At 40.7% G+C, this 21248-nt stretch overlaps 1 protein-coding gene and 1 long non-coding RNA gene across 14 annotated transcripts in view; one reads left to right on the forward strand and one right to left on the reverse strand.

Moving 5' to 3' along the window:
* Positions 1 to 21248, reverse strand: part of DAB1 (DAB adaptor protein 1) — a 1166965-nt gene that overhangs the window by 908568 nt on the left and 237149 nt on the right. For all 13 annotated transcript variants that reach the window (XM_077891933.1, XM_077891931.1, XM_077891932.1 and 10 more), the window contains one exon: positions 9514 to 9661. The gene's annotated coding sequence lies outside the window, so the exon portion shown is untranslated. The remainder of the gene's footprint in view (positions 1 to 9513; positions 9662 to 21248) is intronic.
* LOC144310674 (uncharacterized) lies at positions 5163 to 12051 on the forward strand. The gene is made up of 3 exons (XR_013376331.1): positions 5163 to 6615; positions 7166 to 7280; positions 11203 to 12051. It is a non-coding gene; the product is annotated as an uncharacterized LOC144310674 (long non-coding RNA).

Here is a 21248-nt window from a genome sequence, read left to right on the forward strand (position 1 = left end):
GATTTTTTAGCCATAGAAGGCAATATTTAGCATAGGAAAAAGAGAATAAATTGACATTTATGACCTACCTATCATTAATTATTATTTTTCAGTACCTACTATATGTTAGATAGTAGGTCAGAAATATTCCTTATGGTATCTCATTTCACATCTATATGTACACCATGAGGCAAGCATTTTTCCCCCAATTTACAGATGAGACATCCAAGACCCAATAGGATGTGGCCTGTCCAGAGTAATACAACTAGTAAGGTAAATTTGAACCCAAGTCTGATTTTTGGACCAGTATTTTTTCGATTGTATCACTTCTGAAATATTCCAACTAAGTAAATGGCTCCCCATCAGTGGGAATAATCAAGCACCAACTAGAGATGCTGTAAGAGGGATCATTGTACTGGAGTGAGCAGATCCTGCATGGTTGGATTGCATAACCTTGTAAGTCCCTACCAAACTGAGAATTAATGATCCTATGACCTTAAGTCACTACAAGTAGAGTAATGAGAAGTGAATATCACTAAGCACCCTTCAACTGCAGAGGATTTGAAATGTGTGATATCTTTTTTCTTTTAATGTTTCCTACAACTATCTTTGTTCCAAGAAGAATACTCTCTCTTTCAAATTCAGAAAAATCCACATCCTGACCCCTCCCCACTGCTATCATTGTTCCATTCTTCTAATGACCCACTCTAACCACAGAATCATTATTCTGCATTAACACTGGTCTGTATAGTCCCAGGAGGTAGAATGAGGAATGTGAAATTTAATTCACTAGCATAGGAAATATCCACCTGTAATCCCAGGCAACATTAAACTGGGCTACTCTGCTTGATAATGAGCCCCTCCTTTTTACTGGATGTGTTCAAGAAAGTGCTTAAATACCACTTTTACATGAAGCCATGGCCACTAATCACCTAAAATAACTCTTTTTCTACTTTTTTACAGCCATTATTGCTAGAGTTCTTGTAAGGAACTTTGAATATATTTGAGCTTCCTGGCTAGACAATAAACTGAGGACAGAGAATATGTCTCCTTGTAAGGAACTCTGTATAACAGAATGCTTCCTAGGAAGAAATCAGCAGCAGCAGCGGCTTCATTATTATTAGTATTTAATCAAGGGAAATTCCAGCTATTTCTCCAATAAATATATAACTACAACTTAGACTGGGTCTTCTGTGAATGGATCCCTCCAAGAAAAGATTAGAGCAGGCCCTGTAGGCAAATCCTTCCCCTCCCAAGGTGACCTGATAACACACTGACCCCAGTGAGAAAGTGAGTGAAACTACTGAGATCAAGGGATCTCCTAAGAAGACAAAGACCAGGACTCAACTAGTTCCCAAATGAGGTCAACCAACAAAGCAAGTGTTGCAGAAGTGAAGTTCCCATAAAAAAAAAGATCATTTGAGTATGTGACCCAAGGGCAAACCATAGCCTGAAGGCTGATGGAAAAGGCTGGTTTGAATGCAGCCTGTGATAGAAACTGGAATTCCCTCCAGGACTAATCTTCCTAGTGTGCTTGTCACGCACTGGGCACAGGTGCCGAGCAGGTATGTATAACCTACACGGCCATTTGCTATGCGCCAGTCTCCATTCTAAAAGTTTTTCATACAGGGGTGCCTGGGTGGCTCAGTCCATTAAGCATCTGCCTTTGGTTCAGGTCATGATCCCAGGGTCCTGGAATCAAGCTCTAAGTTGGGCTCCCTGTTCAGCAGGGAGTCTTCTTCTTCCTCTCCTTCTGAAGCTCCCCCCACTCATGACCCCCCCTTGCCCATTCTCTCTCAAATAAATAAATAAATAAATAAATAAATAAATAAATAAATAAAATTTTTAAAAAATAAATGCTTTTCATAGATAGACTCTTCCCTCTGTGAGGTAGTTAGGTGATATTGCTACTTTATGGATGATGAAACTGAAGGTCAGAGAGTGGTAATTCACCCAAGTTCCCATGATTAGCAAGTATTAGAGCCAGGACAGAGCCCCAGATATTCCCAATAAAACCACTGGTTGGGAGACTTCTAAAGAGGAATAAGGAAATTCCTATCAATAAGAGTAGATGGGGCTCCATAGGATTTAGTGGAAAAATAATGACATGCATTATTTTAAGCATAGATATATGACACCCATAGCTGGAAAAATGGGAGAAAACATGAAATGTGGCCCAAAGACCAAAACAAGGATAGTGACAAGAGGGCAACTTGTATTGTCAGAGCAGAGCTGGATCAAGAGCATGGAAGTCTATGGGCAAATGTAGGAGTGGGTACAGTGCAAAAATCAGAAAATCAGGCAAAATGAAAGCAGGAACTAGTGGACTTAAAGGGGCAACATGTAATGAGCTGGATCAATTCTAAGCAATATGTATTCCATTGGATTGAGATTATGTGAATTTAAGAGTTGAGGTTGCCATTATGCTCAGAAGAAGCTAAGGGGCTGGGGATCAGAGGTATAGAATAGTTTGGTCAAGATAGTCTTCTTTCTTTTCTTATAAAGCAAAGCTATTCCCAACCGTTTAGAGAAGGTGGCTTCCAAGAGGTTGGCAGAAGGTTCATCTTGCTAGGGAACTCAGGCTATTAGCTGTCCTGAGGAGCATAGAGAGAGCCCATGAGGAAAGCCCTTAATAAAATTCTTCCTCAGAAGTCAAGCCTCTAACCTCAAAGCACCTTGATGCCTTGAGGATCTGCTGGCTCTTGACTTTATCCTGTAACATCACACAAGGGCTTTCCAAGACGTCAGGTTGCAAATAATTGCCCATGCATACTTCCCAACTTAATCTGCTGGTAAGTCACAACTGATATTCAAGAATCTCCTCTTTGATTTTCAGCTTGAAGGACAGAAATGCAAAGGAGATGCCTGGGGGGTGCTGGAGAGGCCATCAGGAAGCCAAGTGAGATTCAAGCAAGCAAGCTTGTGCCTTGAGAGGGTGGGCCTGGATTTCAGTTGCACAGCTGCCTCCAGGAACTCCAGGAAAGTCCCTTCCCCCCTGACCTTCAATAAGAGGACAGGACTTAATGACCTCTAAGGTCCCTGTAATTTGCCTGTTACTGTCATTACTATCGATACGAGTGTGCTAACAGCGATGACTCATGATGTATTTGAAATGTGCTTACTTTCAAATTTCCTGCTGTCCCTTTAAAATGAGTTATGTTAAAATCAAAATCCTTATCCTTCATACAGTGAAGTATTTGTTAGTATAATAATATAATGGCTTTAAAATACTTGGACTTGCTTCAAAATACTTGAGTCCCAGGACAAGAAGTTTCTAGGAGTCTTAAGTCTTGATTTCAGCTTAGGGCATGATTTCAGGGTCACAGAGAAAGCCCTGAGTTGGGCTCCTCAGCAGGGAATCTGCATGAGGATTCTCTCTCCCTCTGTCCCTCCCCCCAATTCGTGCAGGTTCTCTTTCTCTGTCTCTTTCTCTTTCTCTTTTTCTCTTTCTCTTTCTCTTTCTCTCTCTCTCTCTCTCTCACACACACACACACACACAGAAATTAATATGTCTTTAAAATAAAATAAAAACTTGAGTCCCTCCCACTACTCCTATTTAATAGATAAAATAGGTAAAATGTTGTGGTTGTTGAAACTGAGTAAGAGGTAAATGGGAGTTTATTATAGGAGTCTCCTCACCTTCATGCATGCTTTCTTTAAATTTTTCACAGTAAAAAATTAAGAAATAAATAATAGAATAGAATATAAATATATTCAGTAGTATAGTCTAGTATAGTCTCTCTCTGCCCTTAGGTTAAAACTCCATGACTTTCCAGCTCACTCCTAGGTAACAGATAGTCCTACAGGATCTTAAAGTCACAAACGCAGTTTCAGTTCAGAAATGAGAATGTCCAGTCCATGGTATAAATCAAACCCTGACCAAGATTTAGTGCCAATCTGACACTCCCAATTCTGGAAATTTTAGTATGGAGACTCACGGGAGAAAAGAGAGGGCACGGCTGGCTGAGCTACATATGATTTCTAGCCCCCATCCCCTCTCTTCCTTACCCTATGCCCCAATCAAGGGTGAAAGGTAAGAAGGGAGGAGGGAAAAGATGTAGGACAGGTCTTACTCATACTTGTATAGTAAGTAAACTGGCTTCAGAGGCTCTGGGTCCTACAGATTTTCAAGGCTGCCTCTTTATCTAGTGAGCAATTTTGAGGACTCTAGAACAGTGCTGTCTGATATAATATAATGCAGGCCACATAGGCAAGCCATATTTGTAATGTTCAAATTTCTAGTAGCCACATAGTATAAAGTAAAAAGAAATAGGTGAAAATGATTTAAATAATATATGTTATTTAAACTACCTATTATTTTAACATGTGGTTAGTGGCTCCCATACTGGACAGCATAGTTCAGAGGTCTCCATCCCTGGAGATCTCTTGCTAGGTGACCTGATCATACATCCCATCTCATCTGCAAGAGACGTAGTAGCTTAGTCTTGTCACTCAGGCTTTATTCTCATTATTAATGTCCCTTTTCATTCTTCCAAGTAACCCTGTTTAGATGATGAATCATATTGTCACCCTGCCTATACTTTCTATCCACGAGGGAACTGTTGGCTTCTTCTTCATTCTCATTTCCAAGTGCTCTACCTGAAGTGGGTCAGGCCATTTTCCTCCTAGACCAAGGTTCAGCAAACTACAGCCTATAGATTTAAGAATGAGTTTTACATTTTTAAGAGACAGAAAATACAAAGATTACATGACATAGATAACACACCTCTTGCAAAGCCTAACTTACTACCTGATCTTTTACAAAATAAGTTTACTGGCCCTTATTCTCTATTTTTGGTGGGTGAAAGGAGGTAAGATCCAAGTTGTCCAAACTCCCACCACTATTCCTTCTGGGACTGAGTTGGGGAAGCAGATCCTTTACCTCTGACCTGGTTTGAGGCTAGGACATAGACCCATGCCCCTCCCTTCTTCCCTGATGACTCAGCAAGAACTTTCTGGAAGGAAATCTCATCACTCAGCTCCCTTTGCACTCTCTCAACTCAAAGCCATTTCCTCTAAACATCTGCATAATATAATTTGGCATTTCACTTTGGAACTTCATTTCTGTTATATCTTAGTGTCTAATCAAAATTGCCATATTAAGCTCTGGTTCCTATAGTACCATCTCCACCAAAACTGTCACCATCACCACTCTCACCATCATTCATTATGTGTTTCCTTAAATAGCCTGAGTTTGTTGGGAGGAAGATCTCTTCTGTCTTATTTTTTAATCCTCCATAGCACTTAACATAATGTCTCACACAGCTTACATTCACAATAAACATTGTTTGAATGAAAGAATTAATGATAATTAATTCATACACTCAACACTTCAGCCCAACTAAACAATAAAAATTCTCTGAAGACACTGACATCTTTTCCCTGTGTGCCTTTGCATAGACACTACCCTGTATGTCTTCCTCCCTTCTCTTCTTGTCCACCATTCTCCAAGATGCAGCTCAAATAAAATAGTAATACTACTTTATTAAAAATTAAAATTAAAACTCTCTAATACCCTCAATTAGAAAATCATAGTCTCAGTAAACCTTTCCACATCCACCCTAGAAGAATGTAGCTCTCCTAATCCATAGCCAGTAACACATTTCTCTCCTCTGGTACTTAAAACAGTGTACCTTGTCTGGATGTATAGTTGTCTCTCCCACAGATCTGGACTCTGCCTGTTATAATCACTTAGAAAACCTTTAAAATATACTGATGCCTGGACTCCATTCCAGACCAAGAGAATCAGGATCTCCGGGTTGGGGCCTAGGCATTGGCATTTTCAAAATGCTCTTCCATAATCCAATATGCAGCCAGAGTTGAGAACCATTGTACAAAATGGTGAGCTACCAGAAGGCAAAGACTGTTGCTTCTCTCTGCAACTCTAGTTATTAGCAAAGATTACAATGGAATAAATAGTTGTCAAATGAATGAAATATGAACCTTAATAGAAATATAAAGAATAATTTATATAAGTCTATTAGAAAATGTGAGATAAACAACTATATATTAATCTAATGACCTCTGATTAATTGGACAGGTTTATTTAACCATATTAAGCACTTAAAATGACTAGACCCTCATATCTAACTAAGCAGTTTTCCCAATTGTGGTAAACTTGGCCTTAAAAGAAATACAGATGGCCCTGCAAAAATATGGACATTAAGGCAGTTCATTAGCATGGTCTCTAACCAAGTCCGAAAGACAGACCTCCAAAGACCCCTCAGATAATATAGATATATTTCAAGGTTGTTATCCTGCAACTGTCAAGCCCAGTCTTTCGTTGCCCTTCTGCTATGTAATTTATACTTAAGAGAGGCAAGAGAATTTTTTATTAATATGTTTTTCAAGCAACACTCAGCTCTCTTGTAATGATGCTGCCTGTTAGTAGCATTAAGTACAAACATATCTCTTGGTTTTTACTTGTTAATGTGTACCTCTCATGTATTTAGAAATAGCAATAGACGTGGTCATAAGATCGGAAAATTGCTGATGGTCAGGGGAGGACAACATGAAGGCATGCACATATTTGCCAGTAATGAATCTGCAATGAACTGGTGTCATACAATGGAAAGATCACGAAAAAAGCTCTGGGTTTGAGCTGGTCCTTATCACTTACCCTGTGTCCTTGGACAGGTAAACTCACCACTTTGTACTTTGTGCAACTCATCTCAAAAACAGAAGGTAATAAGAAAATCTATTTCAAATGCCCAGCAGTTATTGTATGGGTAAAGTGACAAGTGACAAAAACACTTAATAAAGTATAAACATCTATGCTAATATGCTTGCTTCATTCATTCAGTTGCAAACACTGTCTACACACCTATTGTGTCAGGTACTAAAGGAATACAAATAATAATGATTCTTGTTACCATTGTTATTATAAGGGAGCATACTATTATAATGAAGTTCTTATTATGATATCTTGTGATGGTTAATCTTACATATCAACTTGACTGGGCAACAGAGTGCCCACATGTTTGGTAAAACATTATTCTGGGTGTGTCTGTTTTGGGATGAAATTAACTGTGTTTGTAGACTGGGTAAAGCTGATTTAGTCCTTGGTTATGTGGGTGGGCCTCATCCAATCAGTTGAAGACTTGTATAGTACAAAAAGTTGAGTAAGAGGGAATTTTTTTCTGCCTGATAGCACTGGTTTTGGACATTGTTTTTTTCCTACCTTCAGACTTGAACTGAAGCTTCGGCTCTTCCTGGCTTCTGGACTAGACCTACACATCAGTTTTTCTGGGACTCCAGCTAGCCAACTGCAGATCTTGAGACTTATTAGCTTCTATGATTGGGTGAGTCAACAATGATAATAAGTCTGTGTGTGTGTGTATGTGTGTGTGTTAAACATAAAGAAAACCAATAGAATATATGTGTGTGCATGTGTGTACACATACATCCTATTGGTTTTATGTATACCCACACACACATCCTACTGATTCTGTTTCTCTGAGTAACTCTGACTAAAATGCATCTATGGCAATATAAGCACTTTTGGTCAGGCATGGAGGGGCATCAGAGATAATCTTCTTTAAATAAAATTCCTTACATTGATACAAGTGTTCTTAGTGCATCTAAGAGAAGTCATTATATGAGTCAGTGGTTATTGAAATCAGCTGGCCAGCTTTAAAAACATTGATTCCTAGTCCTGAGACCAGATCTTCTGAATTAGCACCTTAAGAGGGCAGAACCTAGGTATCTGGAGCCCTACCAGTCTCCAAGTATTTCATTTGAGTAACCACATTTGTGAACTTTCCATCTATGTGGTTTGACTGAGGGAACTAGAAACTAAGGATTGGCCTTAGTGTCTGAAAGTACATCACCTCAGGTTCATACATGTGGTTGATCTCTCTTGTCTCCTGCTGAATGCAGATATGCTAGAGAGATAATATATGAGACCTCTACCCATAAATTTAGGGTATATTTATCCTGAACTCAGTTCTGATAATGTTCCTCTTGGATCCAAATGCCTTTGAGGTCTCCCCTTTGTCTACTTAATAAAATCCAATCTCCTTTCAATGGTACCCAAGAATCTCCAAACTGCGACCCCCGGATGACTGCAGTACCATCGTTTCCCACAATCACCCGCGTATACCTTGCAGTCCAGCTACCACAGAGGCTCCATGGATCCTGTTCTCACCTCCACCTGGAGAGCACTATTATTTCTGACCTCCATCCTACAAATTTTAGCTCAAATGGCATTTTATTCTTGTAACTTCCCCAATACCTCTCCTACAGACTGCTTTATATAGCCACATGCATATATGTCTCCCTTTTTGAATGGGATCTTCTCAAAAGTAGGTATCTGCACTTCATGTCTGTGTCCCCAGAGTGCTGAATCAGACACATACAGCAAGATTCATGTATATTAATTGAATAGATTCAGGTTATTTTCATACATGGTCACCAAAAGAGAAAAATTAAGAAGTTGGGCAGTTAGTTGAAAAATCTTGGAAATGATATAGAAAGATAGCATACAGGGTAGGCCAGGCAGCACAGTGTATTGGTTAGAATGCTGAGGCTTTGCAGAGAAAGATATGAGTTCAATTCACAGCTCTCCTACTTGTTAGTCATGTGATGGGTCAAGCCACTTCACCTTTTGTTGTCTTAGTTTCTTCCTCTGTAGATGAGGATGATGACGGTATTATCTCCCAGGGTTCTTGTGAGGTTTAAATATGCTAAGAACTTGGTATATCATCAGATGGTACCATATTCACAGTAACAAACTGTACTTGCTGTTGCCTCTTTCTTATTATTTTAGCAATATTTTAGCAAGTGAGTACAGGCTTGGACAGTGGAAATCCCTAATTTATAGGTGAATAGAAAAGTGAAAGAGTCCTAAAGCTAACTTATCTGGTGGGCCATTTCCATTTCTGAAGGGTATTTACCTCAGGGGGGGAAAAACAGCCAGAGAGTTATGTCCTCATCTTCTATGAGTTGCCTCTCTTCCCTGATGGATTTCCTTAAGGAATATAGATCCACAGGAGATTTATGTGTGTGCTCTGTTTCCCAATAGTTAACGCAACTTATTTGCCACCACTAAGCATTCATTTTCTTCCTAGAGGTCAATTCGCAAGGTGCCTGCTGCTGTCAAGTGCAAGACTGATAGAGCAGTAGCAGCTGACTTGATGTCTAATGTACATGAGGCCAGCCTCCCCTTTGTCTCTGGACTGAAATGAGACATGGGCCAAACTCTAAAATCATCCTTGGAATTGAAAAGTGATCTTAGATATCATTTTATCCAATCCACTACCTGGGTATATGACAAAGCTCAGATGTAGACAGGAGAAAAAAACTTAGAATACAGTACAGAGCTGTGGTTGCCAAAGGCCACTTGTCTGTGACAAAAGCAGCCCTGTTCTGGGTGAAATGAGAAAAGAAGGATAATGTTGTAAGGCTTTCATAAAGGCAAATGGGTTGGATTTTTTTAATCCAAAGTTAAGTTCTTCATACTTTTAAGATATTAAGATTACTTTTCTTTGTAAGACCATGATGGTTAATGCTGATTACTTTCTTGAATAACTTTACCTGGGTAAGTAAACATAGAAAACTCTATGTCCTTCTCCACTGTTTTGTTGTTGCCGTTGTTGTTGCTGATTCTTCAGTTGGCTGCTTTGCTGTTCTATAGATTCTCCAAGAGTTTGGTGCTTTCTGATGTCAAGATTCAGAACAGGAGCTGTGGAGTCAAAAAGACCTAAACTGTTATCTTTGTTCTCCAAGTTGTAGGACTTTGAAAAAATTCATTTAACTTCTCTGGGTCTCTAAAATGGTCACAATAACAATAATGCCTACTTTATATGATCAATATGCAATGAAGAGGTACCAGATGGCACATGGTTAGCACCGTGCCTGGCACAAAGATGGTGGTGGTGGTGGTGTAAATAGGTTTTTCAGAATTCAGTCACGTAGATAAAATCTTTAAGTCAAGAGCAGTCAGAAGGAACTAAAAAGCATTTAATTTCCATGTGGGATTATTCCTAGATGTAGCCTGTATGCTTTGAGGATTGCTGCTTTTGGATTCAGATAGAATGGATTCATATGCTACTAACCTGAGCCACTTTCTGGTCTAATGATTTTAAATAAGGCAGGTAACTTCTCATAGTCTCTGCTCCCTCATACAGTAGGATACAGTCTTCTCTTATAGAACATCAACATAGTAGGCATTTTGCGCATATCCTTACTTAACATACACAGCAACCCCATAAAATAGATACAATCATTATTGTTATTTGCAGTAATGTTCTATAAAGTTGTGTGCATACTAAGCCATTGTTCCTAGGGGGGCTAGGTTCCTGTGAGCCTCTGGTCACAATAATTTCATCAACTGATCAACTGATCATACCTTTATTTATATGTATTTCTTTTTAAAGACATTTTATTTAATAAATGGTTGATTCATTAACATTGAAATCATGTCCAACAGCACTGTAACACACTCCTGAATGAAACTTATCTAACATGTATATTCTCTCTATAAAGCACATCACCGCCGCCTTCTGCTTAGGAACACAAGATAGTACTTCAGTACTATACGTGAGGTTCAACCATAGAAAAAAGTGGAAAAAAAAAAGTGGAAAAAAAAAAGTGAAATCGCCAAAAAAGGGACACAAAAATGTAATATGTAGCACTAAAAAGATCTCACAAAGGACACCTGTTTACAGTATGACCACCAAAACAAAAAGACAGAATATTGACTTGTGTGACCTCAGCTGGGTGCATGCCTACTGGGCAATTTATATTTTTGTCGCTCTGTGCAACAAAAGTGCCACAAAAGTGCCACCAATATCAATCTGGGAATTACAAATAAATTTTAGTAGTTGAGTTCACAAAGAATCTGCAAAAAATAAGAATCAACTGTATTGTTCCACACACAGATGAGGAACCTGATCCTCAGAGAACTTACTTAATACAACTAATTAGTTGTATTTGAAATTAAGTATATATGTTTTCAAAGAATGTTCCCACATTCTTTCCATTACTAATGCCAGCACAAGCACTGCTTATATCCCGGTTACTCTGCCTATGAAACAGTAGAGGTATAAATAGGTACCTTGCAGAGAGATGGTGATGACCAAATTAGCTGATGCCCTTGGAGGTGCTTTGTAAACTGTAGAGGATTACACACATGTGAGAGTTTTATAAGTAGATTCAATTAAAGTGAAGTTTCACTCTCTAGTATTAAGGCTGACAATAATGAGCTCCTTGATTCTTCCACAGTTGAAAGAGACCAAGATGAGAACCAGGACCTTGAGAGGTCCATGGGTGGATAGCCCTTATCCGAGCAAGCAATGAGAAGCTGGTGATTCAGGCTAATTCAACACAGCCTCAGTGGGATTGCTCTTCTAGAAGTCTGAGAGCAAAAGAAGTGCTTACAGTATATTTTAGCTAAAAGATCAAAATGCAGGCTGGATGCACTAAAAAAAGTGTTTCTGATGTCAAGTCCACTTAGAGTTGCTGTTACAAAAATCCATCACCCAGACTACAAAAAAATCAACAGGAGCAGCATTGGCCAGCACTGTGGATATTGGTGAATGGGGATGTTGTCTCAAAGAAAAGATCTTGAAGCTGTTTGCTGTGCTTTAATGAGGGAGGGGGCTTGGAGCCGGTACACTCTGCGTTAATTACAAAAGGGTATTAAAGAAAGTTGAGGCCAGGTTCATCCTAATAAAATGAGAAGAATTAACCATCTCTGGTAAAGAAAAACTGGTAAAAAGGAAAAGAAAGGACTTAAGCATATTCATACCCTTGAACTCACTAATTCCACTTTAAGAATGCTAATAAAATGATCAGACAAGGGAAAATAGTGACACACAAAGATGTTCATAGTGTAGCTGTTTCCCATTTTTAGCTTTTATAAATAATGGGGAAAGGGTTGAAAAATTATGACACATCCATACAATAAACACTAAATGTAATTTAAAATCATTTCAAGAATTTTCAACAACATGCAAAAAATATGTAGTAAGTATACTATTATGTGGGAAAAAAACAGTAAAAGTTTGATACAAAAAGCATGACTCAACTGTGTTTATGTGTGCATTTCTAAAAATAAAACAAAAAATTAAAAGGAAATATGCCAAATGTTAATAATCATTGATTTCTTGTCTCTGAAATTATGAGATATTTTTATTCATTTTTTTATTTCCAAGGTTTCTACCAAAAATATATACCATTATTATTTTTAAGATGGGGGGAGAGCAAACGGCACAATGAAAGTACAATCTAATTTGCTGTCACACTCCACACCAAAAGACTTCTTTGATGAACAGAAGCACAGATTAAACAAGATTTAGCCTGTTCATCTAACAGGTCACTGATCTGTAAAAATATCAGATGTTTTCAGATTTTTCAAATCATTTATTATTAAGCAACTAGTTGGAGTGTAGCCAACTTAATTAAACAAAGAACATGAGATGGCCCCATCCCCAGAACAGCCCCTGGGGGGCCAGGACTCTCCTCTCCTCACCTTTGTACTCCCAGAATCTCATGCCTGAAACAGAGCAGGAGCTCAATAAATATGTATTAAAAGAATGAATACATTGGAAAATATGCTGCCATAAAATCATAGTTCAGAAGCCATCTGTCTTATCTTTCATTCATTCATGTACTCAAAATTTTATTGATGTACTCAAAGTTTTATTAAGTTTTATTAAGCACTTTTTATACACATACATATATATATACATATGTATATATGTATACACACACACACATAGGCATGGGCAGCCTTCAAGACATGCAATGACCCAGGACTTTCCTAATACATAAACAAAGAACTTCACACAATAAGAAGGTCATGGCTAAAATGTTGAGGGGGTTCACAAGAGGGAGGAATTTCTCCACGTGGAAAGTTCCAAGAAGGCTCCCTAAGAGGGCACAGGACTGAAGCTGAGTCTTGAAGGATGGATAGAATGTGGACATGAGTTAGGAAAGTAGGGAGAAGGCACTTACTGAAGTACTGACAAAAGCAAAGTCTTAAAGGCGAGAATCAATAAGGCTTAGGGAAAACAAGAGTTGCTTCAGTTGGCTAGAGCATGCCCACCTAAGGGAGATAGCAGAGGGGAGGCTGAAGCCAAGGGACTAGTTATGTAGGGAGGGTTTTGAGTGTCATGTTAAGATTTGCTTTCTCTCATAGATAATGGAGAACAAAGGAAAGTCTTTGAATAGGAGACTGGCCTGTTCAGAGAAACATTTTAAGAAGATACCTGGGGGGCACCTGGGAGGCTCAATAGGTTGAGCATCCAATTCTTGATTTCTGCTCAGGTCATGATCTCGGGGTTGTGGGACTGAGCCTGGCATCTGGCTCTGTGCTCATTGGGGAATCTGCTTGTCCCTCTCGTCTACTGCTCCCCCCATCTCTCTCTCAAATTAATTAATTAATTAATTAATTAATTCTTTAAAAAAAAGGAAGATACTTGGGAAGCAAAGGGTAGCCTCAAAGTGGAGCAAAGCTCCCTGTGACCAAAAGCTCCCGTGAAGGGCTTGGAATCTTCAACCAGCTAAGCAGCTGGAAATTGAGTTCTTAGTTCATCACCAGGACTGCCCCAGCTCTCTGCTGTTAGATTGCTTTTAAGATGAGATGCTATGGACCAAGCTTTAGACAGATGCTTAAACCCTAAACTCAACCACCAGCCCTATTGCTCCTCCCCATCAGAAGCAGTTGAATTGCTTTGCAAATATATGCAGATACATGCGAATAACAAAGCCATTAACATGTGCCCCAAGCCTCAAAGGGAAAGGTTTGCTTTGATCAAAGCTCATAATGGGATATATCCAAGGGGCAGAAAAACAATATTCTGCTCAGCCCCAACAAGGGAAGGTTTAGATTCTAGAACAGAATGCCTGGTCTTAGTGACTGCTCTTCAGTTAAATACTAGAGCACAAAGCTTTCTCCTTCTACTTCTCCATTTCCTGAAGTTGGAATTGCTGTAAAAGACCTTTTCCCTGCTTCAATTTAGCATGACTGCAAGAATTGATAAAAACGTGTATGTGTGTTTAAGTGTGTGTGAGTGTGTATGTGTGTGTGTGCTGAATCTGACCTTTAACCTCCTTAAAATACCATCCTCAGGCCAGCAGCATCTATGTCATCTGGGAGAATGCAGAATTTCCAGCCAGATTCTAGTACTAGTGAGTCAGAATCTGTATTTGAACACGATGCTAGGTGTGCATTACAATGTGAGGAGCGCTGATCTAAACAACCTAAGTAACCATAATGATAAACTCCTAAAGGCCAGGACTAGTTCTTATTTACCTTCATGTCTCCTGGGCATGGTGCCTAATCAGTAATCAAAACAGGCCTCTCTTTCCGCTTCTGAAAGATAAGATAATAGCTATCTAGGGGTGATCCATGGAGTGAACGGAATATTCAATGTAAAATGTTCAAACATAACGCCTGGCATTCTGGTGCCCAAAGTGCTAATTCCCTCCTTACTTTCAGCCTCTTAAAATCACTGGCTGAACTGTGTGCTAGAAGCTTACGTTGAACATTCTGTATTTTCTAAAACATCTATCTCATCTAATCTTCATGCTCAGAGAGCCAGAGTTGCCAGCTGAGTTTTATCAGCTAGAAAATTGGGAACCAGAGAGTTTAAAGGTCTTGTGCAAAGTCCCAAGGCAGCAGGGGCAGAGCTGGAATTTTAACCAGCCCCCTTACAGTCTACCCTTAACCCCACAGCCACCCCATCCATAATTCAGGGCAGATCCCACAAATACTCTGCTAAAATCTCTTCTACCACCTTCAGGGTAGAAACTATATATATATTTTTTGCACAGCCCAGGAATGGACAGTGTGATCTGTATATACTACTGAAGGTACCATCTGACCTCAGGGCGGGCATGGGCTGGCTGTTTCAGGTAGGATAATGTTGTAAAAGATCCAGGGAGACTTCCATGACCTACCCTCTGCCTGCTTCTTTAGGCTCAGTTGCTTCTTTCCTCTTGTTTCAAATCATATTTGTTAGTACAAGGTCATCAGGACTCCATTCACTATGGTCCCTTTCTCTGGAATGGGTGTGACTAACCCACGGTGGCAAATGGCTTCTATTGCCCTTCCAGACACACCTTCCACTTTCCCACTCTGCTCTGTATCTCTTGAGGCTAATCCGTCTGGGCCACAGTGAGGCTCCTCAGGGCCTCTGGTTTCTAGTTGGGTTTGGCAGGCAACGAAAGGGAAAGAGGGAAGTGAGGTCAGAGTATGTATTCCCTTGGTTCTTTCCTACAAGATCAATGAGAGCTGGGAAAGAAACCTTGGGAAGGCTCTCCTCCCTCAAGGAGACCAACGCTACAGGACCTGCACTCCTCTCAGTGCATGGGGCCTGGGTGGTATAGCTGACTACCACAGACCTACACGATACCTTATAACCTCACCTTTGAGAATAAACCCTCCTTCAACGATCCCATTTTTAACATGGCCTTTGTTTCCTGTTAGGAACCTGAATGAGACATCCTTTAACCAGCTAACTCCTATTCAACCTTCAGAAAAATCCAAAGGCCCCCATCTCTGATTCCATGACACCCCCTCTCACAGCATTTTTTGCACAATATTATTAGTATTCATGTTCTCATCTGACTTCTTAGAGGATGAGGATATTTTTTTTCTACTTTATAGCCTCACTATCTAGAAAGCACTCAACAAATATGTGTTAAATAGATTAAGAGTGACAAAGTTAATTTTTCTTAAGCAAAGCACTTCTACCTTATGAAAATGAAGAAAATCTCTACAGACATTTCTTAAAAATATTCAAGGCATTGTTATTCTACACTTAGAGTGATCTTTTCTCTTTAATCATTTAACCTGGTCCTTTCCAGGCCAACCGAGACACATATTCACCCTAATTATAATCCATGCATGGTGGTATGATGTAGGGATAGAGTGAAATTTGAGAATTCTAAAATTGCTGGAAGGAATGGTGACAGTTGGAATTCTTGGATGGCCACCATGATCCCCATCTCCTGGTATGCAAGCCCCTGTGCAATTCCCTACCTTTGAGGGTAGCCTGGGCCTAGTAACTTGCTTCTAACAGACAGAACACAGCAATAGGGAAAGAATGTTACTCTGATGATTTGGTTCCTAAAGAGTATGACTTTCATCCTGCTGGCACTCACTCACTCTCTCTGGCTCTCTCTTTGCTTACCCTGATGAAGCTTGCTACCATATTTCAAGCTTCCCTATGAAGAGGCCCATGTGGTAAAGAACTGAGGGCAGCCTCTTGCCAACAGCCAGAAGAACTGAGCCCTCGGTCTCACTGCCTGCCAAGAACTGAATCCTGCCAATAACCAGTGAGTGGGCTTGAAAATGGATCGTGCCCCAGCCAAACCATGGGATGACTATAGTCCCCGGTATTATTGCAGCTGTAGCCAGAATCCAGAACCTACAGAACTCAGATAAGCTGCCTCAGTTTCCTGATCTACAGAGATTGTAAGATATCCAGTGTTGTTACCTGAAGCCACTAATGGTGGGATGATTTGCTATGCAATAAGAGGCAAACAACTAAAGGATTTTCTCCAACTTAAGTACCAGTGGCACAGTCTTAGTTCTGGTCTGCCAGGCCCCAGTTAGAATAGGAAGACCAGAGGGTACTAGAGACAAGGACTGAATGTTTGCAGATTACATCTGTTATAGGAGCACTTGGCCCAGAAATGATCACTTCTCATCCCAAAGAAGACATTCAATGACATTACTCTAACTAGTTGACCTGAGTCCTCCTGGTCCTTATGCATTTTTGTTTAAAAAGTGAGTTGGTTTTGCAGCCTCTGGAGTTCCTTCCCCAAATGAATCCAGTAACAATGAAAACTGAAGCTTCCACTTCCATAACTCAGCTGTTATGGATTGCCTGCAAATGGCCAGCATGAATCTCTTCCAATCTTGCATATGCATGCTGCTGGTCCCGCCAAGAAGTCTACCTCCCCTTAAACGAGCACACAGGTCAGGGCCATCACTGCAGTGTTTGAGAATGGCACCTTGTGAGATTGTGAGATGCGCAGTCAAAGGCAGCACCAGACCCAGGTCTGGTGGCATAAAGGAAAAGCGAGCCCCTGGCCCATGGAGAGACTTGAGCTCTGTTCTCAAGGAAAACTGCAGCTTTGGTGAAAGACATGGGATGGGCATCACTCAGATTCTAGCACTGCTTGCCAATAGGTCTCCGGTTCTTTGATTTAAGTTGCGCCTAATGCAGGGAAAACGCACATACACACATGCTTCATATTAAACAGGAGCTTACTTGTGTTTGTTTCCTCCCAACATCCCTTAGCCTGAGGTGGGCTGCAGGAAAGCAAAAGAAAAGAAGTCGCTAACAAGAAAGTGTCCTTCTGAATCTCATCCCAGGGAGAGGGCAGGGAAGCTGGAGTAGCAGGTTGTGTAGCCCCGAAGGTCCTCTAATAGTAATAACAGCAGTTATAAAGTGCTTAGCCCTTTCTATTATATTAACTCATCTGATCTTTCCAATAATCCTATGAGTCAGGAACAATTATCGGTCCCACTTTACAGATGAGAAAATCGAGGAGCATCTAGGTTCATGAATTTGTCCAAGGTCATGCTCATGTTCCTAACTGGTAATCAGAGAGACAGCTTAGGCACAGTGGGCTCTGCATTTGCAGCAGTGATGATGAGACGATGCACCTGGCTGAGTACACCTGAGGCCACCAGATGCTGCCCACTGACAGGTTTGGCTCTCTACTCTACTTTCTGTGAATTTATCTAAGGCTAGCTATGGTTCTTATAGGCTCTACTAAGTATGACTCATTGTTTCATTACCTACTTTATCCCAATCCATCAAACACCCTTACTCAAAGGTCAAATGAACACTTTTGTCACTATAAGAAAATATTGTAATTTTAGGCCAAAAGGTTTCTGCTAATTTTTCACACAGTCTGCAGTAATAAAGCCTGGCACATGAGAAAGAAGTGCCCAGATGCAGCTGGAGTGTGGTGGGGATGCAGAGAGAGGAGTAGGTGACACTGCTGGAGAAGTAGGCATGTAGATATTTGTAGGCCCTGGCAGGAAGGATAGATTTTTATTCAAGTATTAAGAGAGAATATCTGTAGCAGGAGACCTATGTTGTCTTCTGCTTGCTGCATACACAGCTGCACTACACTTCCCAGCCTCCCTTGGAGTTAGAGATAGCCCTGAATCTGAGTTCCAGCCCATGGAATGTAAGCAGACCTGATGTGACTCATCTCTGAGTGTGGTCCATTTAAGCTGCCCAGGTCCTCTCCATCCCGCTAGAATGAAGCCCCCAGGGTGCTTTTGAGTTAACAGGTGCTCTGAGGCCTCCACCCATCTCTCCTTGGATCTCTATCATTTTCCTGTAGAGCCGACTCCAGGTGTTCTTTCTCTCCCAAATGCCATCACCTGCATCTCCTAATCCAAGACCTGCCCTCAGTGTGTCAGAACCCCTCTCTGCCTGCACACACCAATTGCTAGAAGTATCTGGGAAGGTATGTCTCCCTAGAGGCAGCCCTTAACCAATGAATGGACTCAAATACTACATACAGATCTTTTCTCTGAGGGGACAACTCCAAGGTGGGATCTACATCCTCACTGGATCTTGCTTTGCAGGATTAGTGTAAAGTTACCTCCCTGGGATTTTGCTAGATATGATACTCTTGCTTGATTTTCTTTCCTTCCTGGTCCTGCTCCCCTATATCTGAATCAGTTTTCCCAGTTAAACTTCTTACTAGATCACTTTCATATGAATCCTGGTTTCAGGATCTGCTTCCAAGAAATCCAACCTAGGGAATCTCTGGAACTACATATTAACAAGGCTGAATTACTCCATCGAGTGAGGCCGCCCTGATGAGCTATTCATTCATTCAGGTAAAAACTCTTGTGTGTGAGCTGCTCTATAGTTTTGCTCCTTTTGCTACAGCAGCTAGCCTTCCCTAGCAGATACACTATAAAAAGGTATTAAGGAGAAGAGTGACTTGATATCTTCTATATTTAAAATATATATATATATATATATATATATATATATATATATATATATATATATGGCTCACATACAGAAGACTGATTAGAGGGTGGCAAGAAGCAAAATGAAGAGGCTCATGAAGCATTTCTTGTAGAAGTGTAGGAGATAATCAGTTGTGGCTTCTCAGGCCTGGTGCAGACATTGACTGTGGACATTCCAGGACATGCTTTGGAGGCAGAAATGAGATTGAAGGCTATTAGATTGGGGATGGGAATGGGAAAGAGGAGGTATCCAGAAGGAGTCCTAACGTTCTGGATGGGTGATTAAAAAGCCTCTGCAAGCGATGCACATATCATCCCGCTATCCAAGTACTACTTGTACAGCAAACCTGTAGCTGGTTTTGTAGTAGTGCTATCTCGGTTCACCTTATGAAATTTCTCTGGCTTTTCCAAAGTAAGGGAAAAAGGAGGCAATTGTGAATCAGTGGTTACCAGTCAAGCCTGAATCCATGACTATGGCCCCTCTCCTGGGTCTCCTCTCACCTGTGTTGACAACCTCCCTCTTACCAAAACCATAGTTTGCAAATGACACTTGAAGACATATTTTGCCCGATGGGGTATTATGGAGGAACCAAGATTTAGCAATAAGGTATGAACTAGGGCCCTTCCATTCTGAGAGAGCAGGTCTCACACAGAATCTGTATGGTGGACAGCCCCCGTGGCTCAGCGGTTTAGTGCTGCCTTCAGCCCAGGGCGGGATCCTGGATACCCAGGATCGAGTTCCGAGTCAGGCTCCCTGCATGGAGCCTGCTTCTCCCTCTGCCTGTGTCTCTGCCTCTCTCTCTCTCTCTCATGAATAAATAAATAAAAATCTTTAAACAACAACAACAAAAAGAATCTGTATGATGTGCAAGGACGATCAAGATGGGGCCTGTTTTCAAAGAGGATGGGCACAGCTGAAAAGATGGTTCATATTCTACTCCCCACACCTCAAAGTTTAATATGCATATAAAGTATAATATGCACATTATGGATACTGTCAAAAGGCAAATGATAATTTGAAACTTAATTTCCATGTCTCCAGTTTCCTGCCCCTTCCTAGGCATCACGAAGACAACTGTATATTCAGGTCTTTCTTACTGGCACAACTGTCCTGGCTTGCTTTCCTCCTTCCCACTTGGGTACCCCCTAGGGGCCTCCCACAGCAACCCCCCTCTCCCCCCAACTGAGGGCTTGCTCAATTAAATATATTTTATTTTTTGTATTTCTGATGCTTTGATGTATGGGGTCTTGATACTTCAGGGAGCATTCCTCTCAGGATTAGCTAACTCCTAGAGATAGTAAAAAATTTTCCTGGAGTGCACTTCTCAGATGCAAATAAACCAGTCCAGATCCCATACCCCCCTCCAACCTCTAACACTCTAGGCCACCATCCATCTGTCCTAATCACCCCACAGTCAAGCACCAAACAACTAGGGACAGCCCCTATGCCCCAGAGCCCACTGAAATTATTCAAACTAGCCAATACTAAACCGGTTTAGCCTGCCTAATGTTCCTTCCTACAGAAATCACAATAAAGGCTCTGGCCCACAGTTCCCTCACTCCCTCTGCCTCCTGACCAAGCCTGGAGCTTCCATATGGACTCTGTACCATGCTGTGCCCCTCCTCTTGGGATCTGTGAGTAATAAACTATGAATGACAGTCTTTTCCTGATCTGATGGCTTTGCCATACCTAAATAATAATAAAAACTTTATTTTCAAACATGTGTCCCCAGGTCAGAGCCCTCTATCCCATTCCAGATCCCCAACACTATTCTTCAGCTTCTAGGAGCTTGGTGTCTGAGATACATGCCCTGTCCTAGTCCCTTCTTTGGAATCTGTGAGATGCAGGGTAGCCCATTGTGAAAAATACAGTTTTCAGAGTCAGAATGGTTATGAAACCCCAGGAAGGCCCTTTTGCCACATTGTGCCACATCTTCCTTTTCTTCATATAGGGACAGTAAAAGTACCCATTTCAAAAATTTATTGTGAGCACTGAATAAGGCAATGGTTGTAAAATGCTTAGAACAGAGCCTGGCATGGAAAAAGAAATTCAATACTGTCAGCCATCACCACCAGCAACATTCGTAGGAAGCAAAGAGTGTTAGCAAAGCTAGCAGAGGCATCTAAAATTCGACCTATTGCTTCACCAATGCTTTCCACACACATAGACTAAGGGACAGGCAGCAGGGAAGAATGATTGCATATTCATAAGCACCTCCAACCAAATTAATTGATAGGGTACGATAGTAATAAAAAGAATTAATTTCCATTTTAATAACTTTGCATGCTACATGTTAAGTATAGGTCCGTA

This window comes from Canis aureus, chromosome 3, assembly GCF_053574225.1.
Source record: "Canis aureus isolate CA01 chromosome 3, VMU_Caureus_v.1.0, whole genome shotgun sequence".
In the NCBI taxonomy this organism is placed as follows: domain Eukaryota; kingdom Metazoa; phylum Chordata; class Mammalia; order Carnivora; family Canidae; genus Canis; species Canis aureus.